Source organism: Macaca fascicularis, chromosome 4 (assembly GCF_037993035.2).
Source record: "Macaca fascicularis isolate 582-1 chromosome 4, T2T-MFA8v1.1".
NCBI classification, from domain to species: domain Eukaryota; kingdom Metazoa; phylum Chordata; class Mammalia; order Primates; family Cercopithecidae; genus Macaca; species Macaca fascicularis.
The window spans coordinates 57201015-57223955 of NC_088378.1; the positions used below are offsets into that span (position 1 = coordinate 57201015).

Here is a 22941-nt window from a genome sequence, read left to right on the forward strand (position 1 = left end):
CTCACCCTACATGTTCTGGCCCAGTGGCTCAGTGCTGAACAAGGACATTGGCCAGACAAATGCCCATCGCCCTGGGCCCTGGCCCCCCAGATGGCACAAGATCGTGGCTCCCCAGCTTCTCCAAGGATGACCGTGTCCAACACGATACTTTACAGTTGCCACACCAACTGTGTCCGATCAAAGTGATTCTCACTGTGAATCACTGTGAAACCTGAAGAACAAAGTCTGCACACCCTGGAAGCTGTCTGAGGCTGCTAGGGGCATATTCTCTTTTTCTTTTAAAACACAGACTTGCCTCTGCTACCTTCTGTAGGCCATGTGAGCACAGCCGGATGTCCTATTCAAAGGAAGCTTCTTGACTTACTCATGCAGACTGTCACATCTTAGATGACACAGCCATCTCCAATGTTCATATTCAAAACCACCCCACTTGACAGATCTAGGGCTGAGGGAATGTCTAATCTTAGCAGTAAAACTCACATTTATCATATTCCAATGACCAGTTTAGAAGAGAAGACAGCAGCAGTGGAAATATCTCTGGGACCTCTACAAGGGATTAACTCAACTGACTGTGGAATGTCGGTGCCTCACCAACTGATATCCAGCCATGAATGTATTCTCCATCTGAAACTCAAGTGACTCTTAGAAAGGGATCACTGCAGATACCACACACGCAGAGCATTTGTGCTTCCAGTGAGGCTGGCGTGTCTGGCTGTTATCAACACAATTGTCATATGATCTCTTGATAGACAAGCCCAAGCTAACACTGGGCCTAGCCTCTTGGTCACCGTGACTATAAAGCTGGCCTGGAGTTGCCATGACCGGAACTTACTGAGATTATGTGGTGAGGTCACCCGAGTCAGGAACAGAGCCAGGAAGCAGAGGCTAAGCCATTTGATGGGCAGACCTCTACTCCAGCCACAACATCACTGTCAAAACGATGTCATGGACAAGTCTGGAATTCATGGTGATCAAAGGCACTCTAAGCACTGTGGCTGAGGCTTTGCCATAATCCCAGGCTTTCCATGAGAAAAGCATATGTAAATGTTTTGACATGGTGTTGGGATATTTCACTTCAGTTTAGTGAGCTTAGGTACTGGCAAGAAAAACCCAATTGTATTTTATATAAGCTACTTCTACACACTTTATTTTGTTCTCTTGTTATTTTTCAATAGTGTTAACAAGGGGTGAATTATCTCCTGAACTTGGCACTCGGTTACTTCCCCAAGGCTCAGAACTGTGAAGTGTGAGTTCTCACTCAACAAATACTTCTTGAGCACCCATAATGTGCCAGGCACTGATCCTGTCCTAGAGACACAACACTGAACACAGCAGAGGGATATTCTGTCCTTGCAGGGACAATAGCCTAGTAGACAGTGTGTCCAACAGGTAAACTTGACCTATTAGTCAAGCTTTTCTGCACAGGGCCAAGGCCAGTCTATTCAAATTCTCAGTCACAGGACTAGAAGCATACCCCAAAATGAAAAAAGGACACCTGTGACCAGAGCAGATGGCAGAGCTACGGACAGCCCTGGGATTGAAAGTAGGAGAAAGCAGCAGGAGTTTCAGGTCCAGAATACCCAGGCTGCCCCTGCTGAAGGTAGTGCCAAACTGCCCTGTTGTGCTATTTTGGTTATTATAATTAATTCTAAAAACTACATCTTATAGAAGATTCCCTAGTAACTGGGCACTCGGCTCAGGGCCTTACCCATGTAATCTGGTCATGGCAGGGCTCCTCCTTACCTGTTTGGCAGGGGTCTTCCTGCTTCCTCAAGAGGAGGGGAAGGGGAATCTGAGCCTTCAGTCTGAATGTCCCTCTGCCAGAGAAGTCATCTAGCTGGCCACCTCCTGTGGTGGTGGCAGGTTCCTCCAGCCCATGACACAAGGGGGACTTGTCTGCATCCACAGAATGCAGAAAACTGCCCCGTTAGTCCCTCCCACAAACCCTCCACCATTCAACAGACAGATGCCTTCGGGAGAGCTTCCGAAACTCCAGTGTAAATAAGGTCAGGCACATCAGGATGTTCTGTGAAGTGTTATAAAACTGTAGAATAACAGCATCAGCATCATCACCATCATTATAAAAGGATAGGGATAACATCTTAGGCTTGCCTCCTAGAGAGATCCAAGAACAACTACTTTATTTTTCTACTCTTTCTATTATATTTTTATTCTGTCTTTATGGCAGTACAATTTGCATATCGTGAACAGGTTTTAAGTGCAATGTCTGTTGAATTTTGTTTATTATTTTTGAACTGACATAAAGTCAAATGTATTTTAAAGTCCAATAAAATCAAATGGTTGTATTTTAACTAATATAAATATGTAGAGCTACAAATTTAATTATGACACACATTATGGATTAAATGGTCATGCCCCTCCCCCAAATGCATACGGTGAAGCTCTAACCCCAAATGTGACGATATTTGGAGATAAGGCCTTTATGGAGTTAATTAAGGTTAAATTAAGTCATAAGGTTGGGACCCTAATTCAATAGTGATAATGCCCTTATATAAAGAGGAAGAGACACCAAGAGCTCTCTCACTCATAAGCACAAAGAAAGAGGTCAACAAAAGAGGTTATGTAAGGACACAGAAAGAAGGTTTCCACCTACACAACACAAGAAGAGGCCTCAGAATGAAATCTACCATGCCAGCACCTTGATCTTGAGCTTCCCAGCCCCTAGAACTGGGAGGAATAAATGGCTACTGTTTAAGATACCCAGTCTATGGCATTTTGTTACGGCAGCCTGAGCAGACTAAAACAATAGATTTTGGGCTCAGTTTAATAGTTACACTTGATAATATATGTAGGCAAACCACTTCTCCATTTTTTTTTGTTGTTGTTGTTTTCTACTAGTGGCTTTTTGCCTATACTCTTTTAATCAATAGGGTGTTGACCCTGTGTACTGCAAATGATTTTTTAATGTTTTTAAAGTGGCATTGAAAATTGTTACATTTGTTTCTTTCTATCAGACACTGATCCAATAAATGTTTGAAAAGGTTGAATATTTGCAAAGATATTTTAGCTTAAATATGGACTTCTTTAAAGTCTGCTTGCAAATTGATTCCGTTTGCCAGCCACCATTTCAATCCTGTGGGTAGAAATATGACGAAAATGAGATTAAATCAAAAGCAAGGCCGAACTCACTGCAAATTTTCAAAACTGCATAAAAGACTCCCAAGCAAATATAACCAGAAATTAATTCCATATTATGCTATCTGGAATGATTTACAGATGAAATTGTGATTTCTATTATAGCTCAAGCCAAAGCATTAGAGTCTGATTGAATATATACCTAGCCAATGAATCAGACTTGAGGATGGCTTCTCTGAACACATACGAATGGAAAGTAGAAAGAATTAGGGAAGAAGTGAACTGGACCTGAAGCTCACTCTCAGCCTTCCTCCTCTCTCTGCTGCCCGGGAAGGCTGCTCCTGGGGGCCCCCGAGGTCATCCTTGGTTACTGAGTTCCCCACTCCCTTCCCCAGGCTCTGGCCCTTTCCTCCCTCATTCTCCCCATCAAACCTTACCTGCCTGGGGCCACTGGGCTCCGTCTTCCCATTAGGAAACTGATCTCTGCAGGATATGGATGTCACTGCTCTGGATGGCCTCCTTCCTGCCTGTCCCACATATGTGTACTGAAACAATGCGCTTGTAAAGAACATGCTTAAACCAAGGGATCATTTTGATGATGCCTATTCCAGTCTTTGGTCTCCAGCTGTATTGGTTTCATGGACCCAACATTCATCTTTATCAAGTTTGATTAAATTTTTTTCCACAGGAATATAATATCACAATACTCCCTTAAGGTTTGAAATCACTCAGGTAATCACCCTGGGTTACAGTAATACTAATGCCAATAGAAAGTAATCTTTAAGTATAAACTAAAACCTATTTGCACTTTGAAATCTAAATAAACCTATTCTTTTCCTGTGTATTGTTAGTAGGTGTTATCATAGAGTTCCTAAAGTTGCCTTTGAGTAGAACAGGGAATAAATTTCTCCCAATGAAAGAATATTGAAGACTTAATCACTGTCCCACAATTCCCCAAAAGAGGCATTTCCCCTAAAGTTGAGCTTCCAAAAATGGGAATGCCCCAGAATGTATGATTGAAAAGAATTTTGATGTGAGACACACATTTTTCTGGAGGAACCTGTAGCTCTTCCTTGTTGGCAACCCCAAAGGCTGTGAATCCCAAGATAGCCTCTGGTTCGGGACTGTTTTGCCGTGGAGAAGAGAATGTGACATAAGGATGGCCGCCCGTCTCCTCTCTATGGGACAGTTAGACTCACCCCCAAAGAAAGGCATCAAATCCCCATGGTGCCTAGCCCCTGGTCACACCACAAAAGGACAGCAGGCTTCACAGGTCTCATCCCCTCTGGGAAATGACAACAGTGCTATCCCAGAAGGTGCTTCTCTCATGCTCACTTTGGAAGCCCGGCCCTTTCGTCACCTTGCTATAAAGTGAAATTCCCAGAAATGAGGATCTGTATCTGAAATTCCATTAGAATCTCCACATAGGTTTGAATTCTAAAATGAGAGAAGAAAATCAGCTATGTCTGCTCTCGGTCTCAGCATCTGAATAGCTGCCTGCTGACTCATTCTGTAAATACAGGGGTTCATTCCCTTCTCTCTGAAATCTGCTCATATGCACCCAAAATTATTATTATCTATGTTCAATCACGGAAGTCGTACAAGCTGAAAGGCTGCCAGCACGGCCTCTGCCTTTCTCGATTTAAATAAATAGATCTGGCTTCGGGCAGGCTCTTCAACTGAGACACTCTCCAGATGTAAATGTTATTTTATTAAGATATAGGGTGACATAAAAATATTTGTAAAATCAATATATCTTGTTCAGCTTTAAAATCTGTGACAGGTCTTCAAGTAATCTCATTTTCACAGATCAAGTAGACTAGTCAGAAGTCTTGATGAATGTTGAAGGAGACATCATGGTAATTTACACTAGATTCACATTATATCTAGTTCCTATGTGCAAAGAAATGGAAATAAGTTTGTACAAATCCTCCCCCACCTCCATAACCTAAAACACAGGAGACACCTTTAACTAGATAATGTATTATTTCCAACAGGATGAGGACCAGCAGTACTTTCACCCTATTGACTTACCTTCAGCTTTTTGCTTGACTGAAGGGACTTCCTCATTAGAGTAGATGGCTATTCTTTGAAATGATCCTCTTCTTAACACAGTTCATTTTAAATATCCTACTTTTCTTAAGAGTTTTCAATGCAACCCATCATCAAAGGGAAGGAGTTGATGAAAAGAAATGAAATTGAAACATGCACATGGGGAGAACTGATTGAAAGTTCTTCATTTAAGGGATGGGCTCCTTTTCTCTTATTATACTGTGAAATCTGAAAACCTCTCTTGAAATTCTGGTCACTGTCTTCTGGACATCCCAAGGCGCACCATCTCCACAGTTCCTCCCTCCTAGACTATCCCATTCAGTGTGGCAAACGGAAAAAGGCTGAGACTCTTCTGGTGAGCAACTAAAAAGCACATCAAAGAAAGCAGATACAGCCCATGATCAAAATAGCACATAACTTCAGTTGGAACATGACTGACAGAAAGATCAATTAGACAATGCACACCAATCAAAGGTAAGTACCAATAGGTGTTATTGTACTAGAAAACAAACACAAAGGCTGAGACTTTCCGGTGTTTGGGAAACAGCCTCAATAAAAAGGATCTCAGGAATGGATTTGTCCCTCTATCCCTCCTTCCACCTCCTCAACTGAGCCTCCACTACATGCTGGGCACTGTGCCAAAGGCCGGCAACTCAGAAATGAAGAAGCTTGGTTCCTGCCCTCAAGTACCTTATAGTCCAAGGTGGTGGTGGACGTGGGTGGGGAGGGGAGTTGTTGAGGGAAGACAAAGAAACATGCAGTGAAGTGTACCAGAAGACGGGGTGTAGGCTGCTGATGGAGCATGAAGGAGGAAGGAGACAAGTAATCTGGGAGTTCAGGAAAGGATGTATCCCAGATAGAGGTGATGTCCAGGCAGAGCCTGGAAAGATGAATAATAATAAGAGCAAGCAGTACAAGAAGATACGGGCCAGGAGTGGCGGCTCACGCCTATAATCCCAGCACTTTGGGAGGCGGAGGTGGGAGGTCACTTGAGGTAAGGAGTCAGGGGTGCTGGCGGAACACTTGAGGTCAGGAATTCGAGACCAGCCTGGCCAACATGGTGAAACTCCATCTCTACTAAAAATACAAAAACTAGCCAGGCATGGTGGTGCATGCCTATAATCCTAGCTACTCAGGAGGCTGGGGCAGGAGAATCGTTTGAACCAGGGAGGCGGAGGTTGTAGTGAGCCAAGATCGTGCCATTGCATTACATTGCAAAGGGGATTGCAGGGAGTCTTCATCTCAAAAAAAAAAAAAAAAAAAAAAAAAGATACAGCAGACACTGCTGCCATCTATATGCACTTTCAGATATATTAATTTGTTTCATTCTCTCAAGACCCTGTGTGTAGATGTCAGTACTATCTCCATTTCATGATGCACAGAGAGATCAAGTAACTTGCCCAAGTCAAGCAGCTACCGCGTGGCTGAGCTGGAGTTTAAAGCCAGGCATTCAGTGACAGCATTCATCCTCATAACCACGATGCTAAGAGTTTGCCAGACAGGTGGGAAGCAACATTTTTGGAAGAGGGTCAGGGCCATAGGTTTTGTGAAGTGACAGAGCATGACATTCAGCGTCAGTAGAACTTAAAGACCCAAGTTTTGGCAAGTAGAGGAAATCTGAACCTTAGTTGTAGCTTCTAGAGGCAGGCTAAGAGCACCCTGGGCACATGTAGTGGTGACCAGGGGGACTCGCGGCCATCAAATCAGCATGATGTGCTGTTTATTTCTCCCAAAGACTCAGGAGGGGAGAGCTTTGATGCTTTTTTCTCATATCAGATAACTTTAAAATGCAGTTTTATGATATAGAATACGATATAAAATTACCATGACATTTTTCCTTATTTCTTATTCCATTTGATATATGATTTAAATTGTTTCTTTAATGTATTTATTTATACGAAATAAAACAACTCATGGTTATATAAATTATTTCTCTTCCTGAAATTCCTTCATTCTTGCTTGCCCAAGATAATACCTCTGTCCATGCTTAGACAACTAGATATTGATGCATGTGGGCAAAATTGGGGTGTTTTGCTGTTTGTTTATACAGATATGGAAGCAATGCACTCTTTATTCCATGGTTTGCTTTGCGCACTTAATAATACCTCATGGACAACCCTCTAGCATCATCTGCATCATCTCATTGAGAATCATACAGTAGTCCATACAGTCACTTTTGTACCATTCCCCTACAGATGGATGGTTTCCAGATTCTGCCTCTTCAAGCAAAGCTGAAACAAATACTTCTGTCTATACATTTCTCCCTCCTCTGCATTTAGGCTTTAAAAATTATACAGTGGTTACTGGACTTTTTTTTTTTTTTTTTTTTTTTGACAGAGTCTTGCTCTGTCACCCGGGCTGGAGTGCAGTGGCACAATCTCTGCTTACTGCAAGCTCTGCCTCCCAGGTTCAAGCAATTCTCCTGCCTCAGCCTCCCAAGTAGCTGGGACTACAGGCACCCACCACCACGCACGGCTAATTTATATATTTTTAATAGAGACGGGGTTTCACCATGTTGGCCAGGATGGTCTCAATGTCTTGACCTCATGATCCGCCCACCTTCACCTCCCAAAGTGCTGGGATTACAGGGATGAGCCACCACGCCTGGCCAGTTATTGGACTTTTTACCAAAGGCCCACTTCTACCTTCAAGGGAAATGACTCCCTAGAATTTGCTCCTAAAAGCAAATGGTCTGTTCAGGCCTAAAATTTCAAATTGTGTTCAATAGTCTACTTTTTACAGGACACTGTTTCCCTAGAAGACGGCATGAAACAATTTCCAGAAAATGTAAACTCCAGTCTTCATGGTTAATTTCCTCCACCTACCTAATTTGCACCACTGAAACAAAGCTTTTCTAAAACCACTAATCAGAAGGTCTTATGTTGTTTTCTATTCAGCCATAGCCTTGTAAAATAACAGTTGAAATGTCAAAGAAATCCCGAGTTCACCGCAGGTGTTCCTAGACTGGGCTGTTAAGTCGTGACAGTCAACATGAGAGGACCAAGGAAGGCAGGAACCCAGAGCTCAGGCGGAGGGGCCGGGCCAGATTCGGAAGAGCTGAGCGCTCTTTTTTGTATGAGCCTGGATCTCGCTCTGTTGCCAGGTTGCAGTGCAGTGGCACAATCGCAGCTCACTGCAGCCTCGGACTTGAGCTCAAGCTATCCTCCCAGCTCAGCACCCTGAGTGGCTGGGACTACAGATGCACCACCACACCCGGCTAAGGTGCTCTTTTGATTGCCCCTCTCTAGTATTTAAGCTGTTTTCATCTGGAATTGATTCTATTTGTCAAGGAAGACTAAAACCAAATAGAAAGTGCCTGAGTTCTGCTTTCTCCAAGCCTCTTGCAGCAGCTCTCCCTGTTCAGCAGTCAGGGCCCACTCTCAGTTCCTTATCCCCAACCTTTTGTCACTGCTCTGCCCTCACCACCCACCTGCCTCCCTTGCAGTTTCAACAACTCCCTCTTCCCGACAACCCCCACCCCTCTCCCCCAAGGCTATCCACCCCCAACCTCTATTGCCCCCTCATAAGTGTGAGCTCCCTGAGGACAGGAACGTCATCCGTGTGGCTCCCACCACATCCCTGGTGCCCTGCACTGGGTCTGCTTCACAGAAACACACACGTAAGGACACAGATGGCCTCAGGCAGGTCACGTCACGCACACCTCCTGCCGCGGGCCAGACACTGTTCCAAGAGTTTCACACATGTCATTTTGTTTAATTCTTAAAACCACCCTCTAGGGTAGACACCAATCATGTCCTTTCTGTAAGTATGGAAGCTGAGATAAGGCCCCATGATTGCAACCATGGGGTCCTCTCATCAGTCAAACACACTCCTTTGATCTGACTTATAATGACTATAAGTGGCTTCTCCAGGCTCTTCAGCCGCTCCCACAACCTGCAGCGCATTTTGGGTTTTGGCCTCTCTGATGCAGGTCTTTCTTATGCCTTCTGTGCTCGTTACTGGCTTCTATCTTGATTGCATCCTTTTTGCAGCAGTTTCATAACTGCCCCTGTGGAGTCAGAGCTCATTAGAGAGCTGCCGGTGCAGCCACTCTGTTGGAGGGGATGAGTGGAGGTGTCTCTCTGTTAGTTTCAGTAAGCTCGAGCTGTAAAGACACCGTCTGAGTCCCAGGGACTCAGTGCATCTGGTCAATTGGAGGCTGCCTCTTCCAAAACCCTGGGCCATGGAACCGGTAGTGTCCATCTTTCCCCTGAATTTTCAGAAATGAGCATATTAATCCTTTGGGATACAGGGAGGGCCTGTCAAGGGGTTGGGGGCAAGGGGAGGGAGAGCATTAGGACAAATACCTAATGCATGTGGGGCTTAAAAACTAGATGACGGGTTGATAGGTGTAGCAAACCACCGTGGCACATGTATACCTATGTAACAAACCTGCACATTCTGCACATGTATACCAGAACTTAAAGTAAAATAAAATAAAATAAAATAAAGAAATGAACATTCTAAGGCCAGGCACGGTGGAACATGCCTATAATCCCAGCACTCTGGGAGGCCGAGGCGGGTGGGTCACCTGAGGTCAGGAGTTCAAGACCAATCTAACCAACATGGCGAAACCCTGTCTCTACTAAAAACACAAAAACTAGCTGGGTGTGGTGGCAGGTGCCTGTAATCCCAACTACTCAGGAGGCTGAGGCAGGAAAATTGCTCGAACCTGGGAAGCAGAGGTTGCAGTGAGCTGAGATCATGCCACTGTACTCCTGCTTGGGCGACGGAGCGAGACTTTGTCAAAAAAAGAGAGAATATGAGAGAGAGAGAAAGAGAGAGAGAAGAAAGACAGAAAGAGGGAAGGCAGGAAGGCAGCAAGGCAGGAAGGCAGGAAGGCAGGAAGGAAGGAAGGAAAGAAGGAAGAGAGGGAGGGAGGGAAGGAAGGAAGGAAGAGAGAGAGAGAAAGGAAGGAAGGAACAAAGAGAGAGAGAGAGAGAGAAAGAAAAAGAAAGAAAGAAAGAAAGAAAGAAAGAAAGAAAGAAAGAAAAAGAGAGAGAGAAAAAAAAGCATTCTACACATTTAGAGTTCAGTGAAAATTGTTCATATCTGAATCTCCCCGCCAGTCAGCACACTCTTTCTCCCAAGGTGGTCATAAGTAGCACTGTATGCACTTGGTCATTTACATGTATTGACGGGAGCAGTTTCCCTAGTTCTTCCTGTGTCCTCTGGAAAATGACATTGTCAGCAAGCGAAGATAGGAATTTTCTGGAGGTCTGCTGTAAAGGGAGTGATGGCCCGTCACCTTGACCAACCCCCTAGTGCTGCTATCCCTGCCCTGGGCCTGTTTTGTGAGCTGTATCTGAGGCACATGCCATTTTCTCTGTCTTACCACAGGAGCAGTCATGTCCCCACCCCTGGCCACAATCACTGCTATTCATCTCCTGCCACAGTTTTGCCTCTTAAAGGATGTGTGACTACCCTCTCCCATGCCTCACCATCCCCCATACACATACACACAGAGGCCAAATTACACAGCAGAGGAGTGATGGCGGACACGGCCATGCTTGCAAGATTCCTTCCTATATTTTCTTTTTCTCTTTGCTCACCTAGTTTCAAACTTTACTGTGCTACGGTCTCTCTTCCCTTCCCCCTGCAACTCTGCACACAGACACACACACACACACACACAGACACACACACATGCACCCACACACACAGACACCTACCCTACTAGAAGCAATTCTTGGCCACACTTTCCCAGAGCTTAGAGCAGTGCACAGGGCATGGGTGTAGCCCCAGGCAGACAGAACTCTGCTCACGACAGTTCAACTTCACTTCCTACAATACGCCCCTCTTCAGCATTGGGCCCTCAAAAACATCCCACCAGGACCTACAAATCTAGGACCTGCCCTTAGGGACATCTCTAACCAAAGGTGTACTCTCTTTGTCTCTCTCTCTGTCTGTCTCCCTCTCTCTGTCTCTCTCTCTGTCTATCTCTGTCTCTTTCTCTCTGTCTCTGTCTCTCTTTCTGTCTCTCTGTATGTCTCTGTCTGTGTGTGTGTCTCTCCATCTGTGTGTGTGTGTGTGTGTGTGTGTGTGTGTGTGTGTGTGTGTGTGTGTCTGTCTGTCTCTCTCTTTCTTTCTCTGTCTCTGTCTCTCACGGCCCCGTCACTCTCAGGCTCACACTTTCCTGTGCAGATGCGTCTCCTGCCCTCGTTTCTTCCCTCATTTGCTGACAGTCAGCGACTGCCTACTCTGCTGCAGGCCCTCACTCCATCACTGGTCTTACAAACCTGTTCAAGAGATGGAAGACAACAGCAACTAATAATAATAATAAAATTCTAAGTCCTGTACCTGAAATACAAACTGTTAGCTATTTGAAAACAGAGCAGGAAGCGATCATTTCCACTTGGCCTGTGAGAGAAGGCTGTGGTGAAGTACTGACATGTGAGTTGGGTCTTGAAGGATGTGTAGGAGTTTCCCAGCAAAGGACAGGAAGGGCATTCCAGGGAGAGGAGGCTACATAAGTAAAACTCAATGAGAAGGGCGTGACATGAAAATAATAAGGGCCTGTGTGGCTACAGTATGGGAGGTAGGGGCAGGGGGTGGCTTTTGTTTACCAGGGTAAAGTCTAAACTTTAGTGTGTAGACAGTGAGAAATCACCAAATTTTTTTTTTTTTTTTTTTTTTTTTTGAGAAGGAGTCTAGCTCTTGTCACCCAGGCTATAATGCAATGACTCGATCTCAGCTCACTGCAAACTCTCTCTTCCAGGTTCAAACAATACCTGGGATTGCAGGCATGCACCACTACACCTGGCTAATTTTTGTATTTTTAGTAGAAACAGGGTTTCACCATGTTGCCCAGGCTGATCTCAAACTCCTGACCTCAGGCGATCTACCCACCTCAGCCTCCCAAAATGCTGAAACTGGAGGCGTGAGCCACCATGCCCAGCCAACCAAACTTTCTTGAATTAGGGAAATGGCATTATTACATCTGGGTTTCAGAAAACAGATAACTCAATACTGTATATAAAACAGATTCCAAAGGGGAAATTTAGGGGGCAGATGGCAGCACACCAGCTACTTTTTACCAGGTATGTTGAATTGATTAGGCTATCCTTTCCTTTGTTTTGCTTCAAATCTTCGTTATTCTTGGGAACTCATATAACTACCCTGCACTATGAAAATCGCTTCACTTGTTTCATATATTCACCTGTTCAGTATGTAGACATAGAGGCCTCTGACACCATTGGTTTTAGTTCTGCCTCTCGTCATTGTTTTCTCCAGAAACCTCGCTTACTCATACTTATTTCCAAACGATACTTGCTGTCCCCATAGTAGCCAGCTTTCATCGGCTCTTCAAGGATTTATACTCCCTCTTTCTCCATTTTCATTTTAAATCCCACTCAATGCACAGCTCTGTCACTGTGAGTCAGTTGTTTGCCAAGTCAACTCTTTCCTTTTGCCGGGTGCCTCCAGGAGATGCGGTACCGAAATCAACTGTAGAGATGACTATAAATGTGGACACCTCAGACTCCAGGTCAGGCCATCACCTGAGATCTGTTGAGCTAACAGTTCACTAGCACTGGTCAGTTCTCACCACATGACAAGATTCACATTTCTTCTTGGTTTGGTGCCAGCCTCCACCCTATCCTTCCTTTTCATAAGTCTCTGGAGGAAGCTGGACTCCAGGGGCGAGCATTAGAGGAGGTGGAAAGATGGTCATCACCCCATATGACCTGGCTTGTGACTCCCACTGGGACAAACTTAAGAAGAAATAAATTGTAGCTCTAGCGTTTCAAGCTAGAGAAGAGATTTGCTTTTTAAACAAAACAATGATAGAATTTTGGACCCAATCATGTTTTCCTTCTTGTTTCCTTGAAAATTACTTCCTGCATAATTCTATGGCAGCCCGTGGACCCATGGCAGTTCCACACACAAGTCCTGTCAATTTCGGAAGTCTTTCCTTTCTGCCAACAGCTTCAGTGCTGGGATTAGCACATCACTCATCAAATAAGATGGGAGAATGGTCTCCCCACAGGAACCTCTGCTCTTGAATTCCTAAACTCATCTCATTTATAAAGAGTTAAGCACTCGTGGCATAACTTGTGACCGATCCAAAAAGACTTTAGCTGTACTTTGTTAAAACATGTACCGTATTTAAAATCTAAAAGTATTACAAAACTCAGTCTCTAGAAAAATCATTGTACTACCTTACTAATTCTATTTTTTTTTTATGGGAATTGCACTAATTCTTAAACCAGCAAGCAAGGAATGAATTAATGTACAAGAACTATTGAATGGAACATGATTTTCTTTTCTTGTTTTGTTTTCCTTTTTATAAACAAAAAATATAAGGAATAATTTATCCTTAAGGATATTTTCTTGAGATTACTTCTATTCAATTTCTTAGAGACTTCCAGGATTCGCAGATACTTGAGCTATAGACCTGAAAAGAAACAAGCAATAAAATTTTTTTTTTAATTATTTATTAATTATAGTTTAAGTTCTAGGGTACATGTGCAAAACGTGCAGGTTTGTTACATATGTATACTTGTGCCATGTTGGTGTGCTGCACCCATCAACTCGTCAGCACCCATCGACTCGTCATTTACATCAGGTATAACTCCCAATGCAATCCCTCCCCCCACCCCCCTCCCCATGCTAGGCCCCGGTGTGTGATGTCCCCCTTCCCGAGTCCAAGTGATCTCATTGTTCAGTTCCCACCTATGAGTGAGAACATGCGGTGTTTGGTTTTCTGTTCTTGCGATAGTTTGCTGAGAATGATGGTTTCCAGCTGCATCCATGTCCCTACAAAGGACACAAACTCATCCTTTTTTATGGCTGCATAGTATTCCATGGTGTATATGTGCCACATTTTCTTAATCCAGTCTGTCACTGATGGACATTTGGGTTGCTTCCAAGTCTTTGCTATTGTGAATAGTGCTGCAATAAACATACGTGTGCATGTGTCTTTATAGCAGCATGATTTATAGTCCTTTGGGTATATACCCAGTAATGGGATGGCTGGATCATATGGTACTTCTAGTTCTAGATCCTTGAGGAATCGCCATACTGTTTTCCATAATGGTTGAACTAGTTTCCAATCCCACCAACAGTGTAAAAGTATTCCTATTTTTCCACATCCTCTCCAGCATCTGTTGTTTCCTGACTTTTTAATGATTGCCATTCTAACTGGTGTGAGATGGTATCTCATTGTGGTTTTGATTTGCATTTCTCTGATGGCCAGTGATGATGAGCATTTTTTCATGTGTCTGTTGGCTGTATGAATGTCCTCTTTTGAGAAATGTCTGTTCATATCCTTTGCCCACTTTTTGATGGGGTTGTTTGGTTTTTTCTTGTAAATTTGTTTGAGTTCTTTGTAGGTTCTGGATATTAGCCCTTTGTCTGATGATGGGATTGCAAAAATTTTCTCCCATTCTGTAGGTTGCCTGTTCACTCTGATGGTAGTTTCTTTTGCTGTGCAGAAGCTCTTTAGTTTAATGAGATCCCATTTGTCAATTTTGGCTTTTGTTGCCGTACAAGCAATGAAATTTAAAAGGGCAGGCCGGACACGGTGGCTCATGCCTATAATCCCAGCACTTTGGGAGGCCGAGGCGGGTGTATTACCTGAGGTCGGGAGTTTGAGACCAGCCTGACCAACATGGAGAAACCCCATCTCTACTAAAAATACAAAATTAGCCAGGCGTGGTGGCACATGCCTGAAATCCCAGCTACTTGGGAGGCTGAGAGCAGATGAATCTCTTGAACCCAGGAGGTTGCTGTGAGCTGAGATCGCGCCATTGCACTCCAACCTGGGCAACAAGAGTGAAACTCTGTCTCAAAAAAATAAAAAAGACGGCAGAGTTCTGTGTGCATCTTCTTTTTTTTTTTTTTCTGAGACGGAGTCTCGGTCTGTCTCCCGGGCTGGAGTGCAGTGGCGCAATCTCGGCTCACTGCAAGCTCCGCCTCCCGGGTTCACGCCATTCTCCTGCCTCAGCCTCCGGAGTAGCTGGGACTACAGGCGCCCGCCACCGCGCCCGGCTAATTTTTGTATTTTTAGTAGAGACGGGGTTTCACCGTGTTGACCAGGATGGTCTCGATCTCCTGACCTCGTGATCCTCCCACCTCGGCCTCCCAAAGTGCTGGGATTACAGGCGTGAGCCACAGCACCAGGCCTCTGTGTGCATCTTCTAAGGCTGAGCATGGAAGTCCTCAAAAGGGGACGTTGTGGTTGGTGGACTATGGTAGATTGAGTTATTAGCATTAATACTTACCCATTCCTACACCAATCCTGTCTTTATTTAAAACTTTGGTATTTTGCTCATCCCAAATGTTTTTGCATTAACTTTGGTTTTTAAAAATATTTCATATTAATTATTTACCTTGATTAAATATCTTGATGCCCCTTAAACTTTTCATTGAAGACAAGTATTTGCTCATCTCACCCTGGTCTTCGTACTGCTCACACCCTTTGCCATGTGATTTTGGAGTTCCTCCACTCACCAGACAAAATATATTTCTCCTCCTTTTGACTTTGAGGTTAGTCATGTGACTGGTGTTGGCCAATAAAACGAGAAGGGATGATGTGTCACTTCCACTTGCCCTATTTCTTTTCCACTCTTACCATGAAAAGAATTTGCCTTTGGTCCCACAAGAAGCTATATGGAGCAGAGAAGGAGATTTACAGGGAGCAAAGGCAGCCCAGCTAAGCTCTATCAGGTACACTCAGCCTAGACCAGCCAAGACACGGAGACCTGAGCTAAATCAATACTTCCCATTGGGATTTTTTCACTGTTTGTTTCACAGGAATGGATTACACATACCAACATATCAACAACAATTATTTCACCCTGGCTGGTTCGTGTGAGTTAATCCTGGTAATCCTGTTCCCTTTCCCCTTGTCAGTACTTGGCTGAGGAAGGGAGATGTCTAGGCCCACTGGGTCCAATGAAACGTAAAAGAGATTTGCTGGAGTCTTCAGGGAAAATTATTTCTTTCTTTTATGTGATATGCCAAGATATACTCTCTTATTCTCTTTCTTTCTTCTTTGTGAATAAGAAAGAATGTAGTTTTGACCAGGTGCAGTACCTCAGCCTATAATACTGGCATTTTGGGAGACCGAGACGGGCAGATCACTTGAGGTCAGGAGTTTGAGATCAGCCTGGCCAATACGGTGAAACCCCGTCTCTACTAGAAACCACACAACCATCAAAAATTAGCAGGGCGTGGTGACACAAGCCTGTAATCCCAGCTACTCGGGAGGCTGATGTAGGAGAATCACTTGAACCCGGGAGGCAGTGGTGGCAGTGAGCCGAGATTGCACCACTGCACTCCAGCCTGGGTGACAGAGCAAGACACTCTCAAAAAAAAAAAAAAAGAAAAGAAAAAAAGAAAAAAGAAAGCCCTGCGCGGTGGCTCATGCTTCTAATCCCAGCATTTTGGGAGGCCGAGGGGGCGGATCACAAAGTCAAGAGATAGAGCCCATCCTAGCCAACATGGTGAAACCCCCTCTCTGCTAAAAATACAAAAACTTAGCTAGGTGTGGTGGCATGAGCCTGTAATCCTAGCTACTTGGAAAGCTGAGGCAGGAGAATCACCTGAACCCAGGAGGCGGAGGTTGCAGTGAGCCGAGATTGCACCACTGCACTCCAGCCTGGGCTACAGAGCAAGACTCCGTCAAAAACAAAAAAAGAAAAGAAAGAAGAGAAAAGAAAAGAAAAGAAAAGAAAAGAGAGAAAAGAAAAGAAAAGAAAAGAAAGGGAAAGAAAAAGAAAGAAAGAAAGAGAGAAAGAGAGAAAGAGAAAGAGAGACAAGAAAGAAAGAAAGAAAGAAAGAAAGAAAGAAAGAAAGAAAGAAAGAAAGAAAGAAAGAAAGAAAGAAAGAAAGAAAGAACAAAGCATGCAGTTCTGATGGCCAAATACACCCACACAAAGACCTCCAGGGGAATAAGCCTGAGAACAAAGTCATCTATAGAGGAGTACAGAGCTGTGGCAATTACAGGAGAGTAAGGCAGAAGGCTTGGTAGAACCATATGAAGCCTGACCAGCCTCTGAGTTTTCACGCATGTGATTTGGTGCATGTCTTTATGGTTTAAGCCAGTTTGAGCTGGGCTTCTGTTTCTTGCCACTGAAAGCCCTCTAGCTGATTTGGGTCATATGACTGTTTCTGAACTCACTTCAGGACCCTCTCTCCACATTATTCCAAGTTAATAGGCAACTACTGTGTGATCTGAAAGAGCATTCAGACATAAGGCTCATGGTCGTGATTGTCAGTTCCACAGTCCTTCCCTCACAGGGAGCTTCACATGGCTTTCTGCCTGCATTCCAGATAGTGTCTCTTCCTCCCTCAATGGGACCATAATTATACATATCACTTCTCACTTTTCCCCGTGGTATCTCTACTTTAAAATGGGCAAGAAAGGGAATAGTGAAATCAATTGAGGTATTTTCATATGATGGAATGTCATAAATCCATTGAAAATAATTTATGTATTAATTCAGCAAATATTTCCTTAGCACTTACTCTGTTCCAGGTACTGTACTATAGAAGAATGCCTGATAATATGGAAAATGTTAGATATAGACTATACAAAATTCTAGCTATAAAATGTAATTACCGTATCTAATTTAGATGATATTTAGATGAGACTTTGGACTTTAGATCTTAAAGTTGTTGCTAGAATAAGTTAAGACTTTTGAGGCTGTCAAGATGGAATAAATGTATTTTGCATGGAAGAAGGACATGAATTTTGGGGGACCTGGGGCAAAACGCTATGGACTAATTGTTGATATCTCTTAAAATCCATGTTGACGCCCTAACCCCCAGTGTAATGGTATTTGGAGGTGGAGCCTTTGGAAGGTAATTATGTTTAGATGAGGTCATGAGGGCAGGGCCCTGTGATGGACTGGTGCCCTTAGAAGAGGGAGAGACACTAGAGCTCACTCTCCATCAGGAAAAGACATAGCAAGAAGTCTGCAAGCCAGGAAGAGGCCCTCACCAGGAAATGAATCTGCTTGCACCTTAATCTTGAACCTCCCAGCCTCTAGAACTGTGAGAAATAAATGTCTGTTGATTAAGGAAACAAACAAAACACAACATAATTACAATACAATCAAATCTGTGAAAAAGGAGTGTGTGTGTGTGTGTGTGCGCCTGTGTGTGTATACCTACAAAGAAAATAAGACTAAAAAGCTATTCTAAAAATATTAATAAGAGTTATCTCCGAATTTTGGCAGAATGTGCAATTTGGTACTTCTTTGTATTTTTCCAGATTTATCATATTTCCTATAATAACATGTTACTTCTGTAAATAGGAAAAATACCCAACAAAATAAATTATGCTAGTGTCTTTGATAAATCTAATAAATCTTGAAGTGTTTGTATTTTAGATTGATTAGATAGTATAATTATGTAATTTATTTCTTCTTTCAATGGGCCTTGATGTTTAACATATATTTACACAAAATTGCTATGTATATGAGATAGAAAGGAATTATTTTTAAGTAATCAAGAACTCATATTTACATTTAGAATTGCCTCTCTTTTCATGCCAGATGTAAAATTTGGAAAGAGAAAGAAAAACCAGGCAGTCATTGCAGACCATGTATATAACTGAGTCCTCCTCAAAAACCTCTCAGTATACTTTCAAGAGGGCAGGAAAAAGGAGAAAAAGAGAGCGTGTCATGAGACCCAGTTCTCTGGCGGCTCAAGAATGAGTTAAACTAACTCCTTCCACTCTGCTAGCAGGGAAGAGCTGACTGTACCTTCAAACCTCTGATCAACCAGTATGTGAAAACCCACATACTGAGACACTTCCAGAAAAGAGCTGGTTACTATTAAAAAGAAGGAAAGTTAATTTTTAAAAAAGGAAGTGCAAAGGAAGAGGAAACATTTTACAATTTTCATTGCAAAATGACAATACAATAATTCATCTTAAAATATTATACAATAACTTCATCTCAAAACAATAACACAGTAATTCTGTTGTACTACTAGAGGGCATTGGAGTAAAAGAAATATATTAGAATTATATGGATGGAATGTATACTTGCATATAGAATTTAATATTTATAAACTGTATACATTCAGAATTATAAACTATATTAATTTTGCTTACTCTTTCACATACATCATTGCATTAGATTCTCACAACCTTCTTGTGTGGTACTTAACACAAATGTTCTCCCCTTTCTTTATATGAAGAAAAGACCCATGGAAGCAGGGTAGTATTCAGGCCCAAGCCTTATGTGGTCAGGGGATAACTCAAATATATTTTTCATGCTGATGAGATACAGAAATATCTCATTTGCCTTCTTTTTAATATGTTTATTGAACTAGAGAAATTGATTACGCTGGATAAAATTTTCCACACATGGAAAAGCACCCAGTGCAGTTCCTGCATTTGGTGGATGTTCCCAAAATATAAGATGACTGACATGTACTTGATCTTAATAAGGAACAGACTTCTTTAGAAAATTACAGCCTTTATATTAGAGTTTTCATTACTCTTTGCTTTGCTCAAAACTCGCCTACATGCTGCTGAAGGATTGCATCCCAGGGGATAAAAAACTTTGTCTCAAATATCAGAGGACTTGAGGTCAAAACCTCCTAAAGGTAGCAATTTATCTCTTTCTTTATAATCAAGTCAGTATAAATTAATTTGGACCATAGTTTTAAAGAAAACCAATCTGATCCCGAACAGTTCACGTGTAAAATGAAAAAGAGTAAAGCTAGAAACCACACAACCATCTAAAATTTTTCCTGCTAAGAAAATTGCCACAGTCAGAGTGGTTGGTTTGCTGCTGAAAAACAAGCTGGGTTGGGTTTAGTGAAGATTGACTCTTCCTTTCAACACACATTGTCTCTGGCTGTGAAGTTCACATCTTACAACACCCAGTAAGCATGTCCATGGAAAGTAAAAAGTTCAATAAATCATTCAGCTGTTTTCAAATACTCAGAATACATGGACTCAGGAAGACCCACTGTCTTGGCAGTTGTGTGAATTTTTCACATTTCCACCCGATAAAGCTCTTGGGAAAAAGTTTCCTCTTCTCTGGGAACCTGGGAACGTGGTATTCTGCACCTACCTGTGTGTGGAATAGGCATAAACTTTGTCTGCCAGATGGGAAAAAGCCTTCTAGAAACTAGGATCCGTGCTTCTTTAAAATGACTCTGCTTTTTCTCCACTGAGATCCTCCGTGTATGGACTGAATGCAGCTGAAGGAGGCTGGCCTGCCAGGCTTTCAGGGAGCTTTCAGGCTGAGCCAGTCAGGGTGGACCATGAACCTCCGGCCTCAGAATCTTGTCAATGATGCCAATAATTAGAATTATGTCAATAATGTCAGTAATGCTAATAATAATAATGCTTGTCAATAATACAGATCCTTGGGGCTCATCTCAGACCTTCCCAATCAGAATCTCTGGGGGCATAGCCTTGGAATCTGCATTTTAACAAGCTCCCCTGTTTACTCCCCTGAAGTTTGGGCAGCACTGATCTCATAGCTCCTAGGGGAGCTAGATAAGCACAAGCGAGGACAAGTGAATGCAACTCTAAAAAAGAGCTCTGGCTCCATCAAAGTGGATGGAGCGATGACGGACACACAGACTGGTCAGGAAAAAATGCTAGACAGAGAGAAGTTCAAACAGTGGGGAGTGGCGAAGAAGCAAGCTTTTGCCCACATGAGAGAAAGTGTAGCTCCCCATCCAGTCCACGCTATTATAGCAACTAGGGAGGTCAAGATAGCGGAGGAAGACCTGCAGCAGCTGTGTTTGTGGCTAGGCCCACAGGTCATGATGCAGGCTGGGATTTGCCCCTTCTACAGCTAGAGAGTCTGGGGATCCCACAGGAGCAGTAAGGCCACACAGCGGTGTTGTGCGCATGAACCGAAGGCAGTGAGTCTCTACTCTTATTGGTGTGCCCGTTAGTGTTTAACAATAGGCTCTCCAGGGACAAATGACTTACAGCATTTGCCACTTTCTATGGTGTAAATACTTCCACCATGGCTAATTTCAAGCCATTCAGTGATGTCACTGAACATGAACTTAGGAAAATATAGACACACAATGGCTCTCACATGCCAGAGTGAGCCCCCTCCAGTGCATGGCTGCCTACACACACCACATTCCTCACATAAATACACTTTTACTTTTGTATTATTTTGTCATTCTCACACTCCTGTACCTAAGGGAAGAAGACTGTTCCTCCTGTCCAATAACTGAACATACAACTATTCTTTGCTAATCATGCATTTGCTCAGAAGCATCCATTTTTATACAAAAGATAATTTTTCCCTGAGTTAAGTAAAAAGTTTTGCATTGAGAAAATGTTAATCACTGTTAACCTATCTCTTTTCAGTCTGATAAAGAAATTACCATATGCCTATATCGTATATGAGCAGATTAATCTCACTCCCTTCCCAAAAGACATTCACATCCTAATCACCAGAACATGTGAATACGTCATGTGACATGGCAAAGGGAAATTAAGTTGAAGTAGAAGTAAGCTACTGATCAGCTGACTTTAAAGTAGGGAGATTATTCTGGATAAGTCTGGACCAGTTTTAGCACAAAGGTTCAGCAGGGTTGGTGTCAGAGTGATGGGATGCGAATAAGACTCTACAACCACTACTGGCTTTGAAAATGGAGGAAAGGGCCGCAAACCAAAGAATGCGGGCCACCTCTAGAAGCTAGAAAGGGCAAGAAAACACACTCTCCCAGGGCCTCCAGAAAGGACCACAACGCTGTCAGCCCCTTGATTTTAGCTCAGTGAGAGCCACGGTAGACTTCTGACTTCCAGAACTGTGGCATAATAAACTTATGTTGTTCTAAGACACTAAGTTTGTGGTCATTTTCGACAGTAACAATAGGAAACTAATGTAGGATGTTTTTCAGGGAAGTGGCAAAAGAAAGCAAGAAAAATATATAACTAGAAAGCCATAAATGGCCCTAGAAATGCTGACCACATCTGTTCACAGTGCAGACATAGAAAGGCTGCCCATAGCACACTCCCTCTACATACACACACACACACACACACACACACACAAGCTGGGTGAGGGCTCTGCAGAGCCTAGGGAAGCATTTGAGTCTCTCTGAGAAACATACAGATGTTAGGGGGTTTATACCTGTCACTTTCTCTCAACTCTTCTCTCAGAATATTCCATCTCCATATCACCTAATTTGAATACATTGAAACAAGATCCTTACTGTGAAATTAATACCTGTACCATTGGTCAGAACTGGCATTTAGCATTGCCCAACCTGGACAAAGGCAGGATATTCAGGAATCTCCAGAAGAATCAGACAGCCTGTCTTACAGATGCTTATTCATAAAAGGGTGGGGAGATCCTGGAGGTGTAAAATGTGTAATTTGCCACCTTTAAAACTTTTCCATGGTGCTGAGAGGCCCGTCAGTCAAACTTCCACATTTTACAGATGAGGAATAAGAGACATGATACAAGTGGCCCAAAGCCACCCTTCCGCTCATTGGCGTCAGAGCCGGGCCTCAACCTGGCCCCTCCCCTTGGTTCCTCCACTGTAGCCCGTAATGGGGAATCTGTGAAAGAAGAAGACGTAAGACTTCATTCTATAGTCAAGAGTCAAATAGATACTGACCGTTTAAAAAAATACATGTGAATAATATAGGATTATAAGGATTATACAAGAGAGGAAGGATTCCCATCCCCCTTTCCCCTGACTTTTGCCTCATTATCTGCTCTCTTTCTCAATCATCCCCAAGAGGAAGTACCAAGATGGCTTTCAAATGTGAGCATTGGCCAGGCCACATTTGTTCTGGGAAGGGATCGTTGGATTTTAAAATGTCACACATGACCAATGTCCATTATC

The 22941-nt window shown here is 43.1% G+C and overlaps 1 long non-coding RNA gene across 1 annotated transcript; it reads right to left on the reverse strand.

The window, feature by feature from the left end:
- Positions 1-4787: 4787 nt before the first annotated feature.
- LOC123572839 (uncharacterized) lies at positions 4788-20366 on the reverse strand. Its single transcript, XR_006697389.2, has 3 exons — positions 20184-20366; positions 5131-5511; positions 4788-4989 (listed from the first exon to the last, which is right to left on the reverse strand). It is a non-coding gene; the product is annotated as an uncharacterized lncRNA (long non-coding RNA).
- Between the last annotated feature and the right edge of the window lie 2575 nt (positions 20367-22941).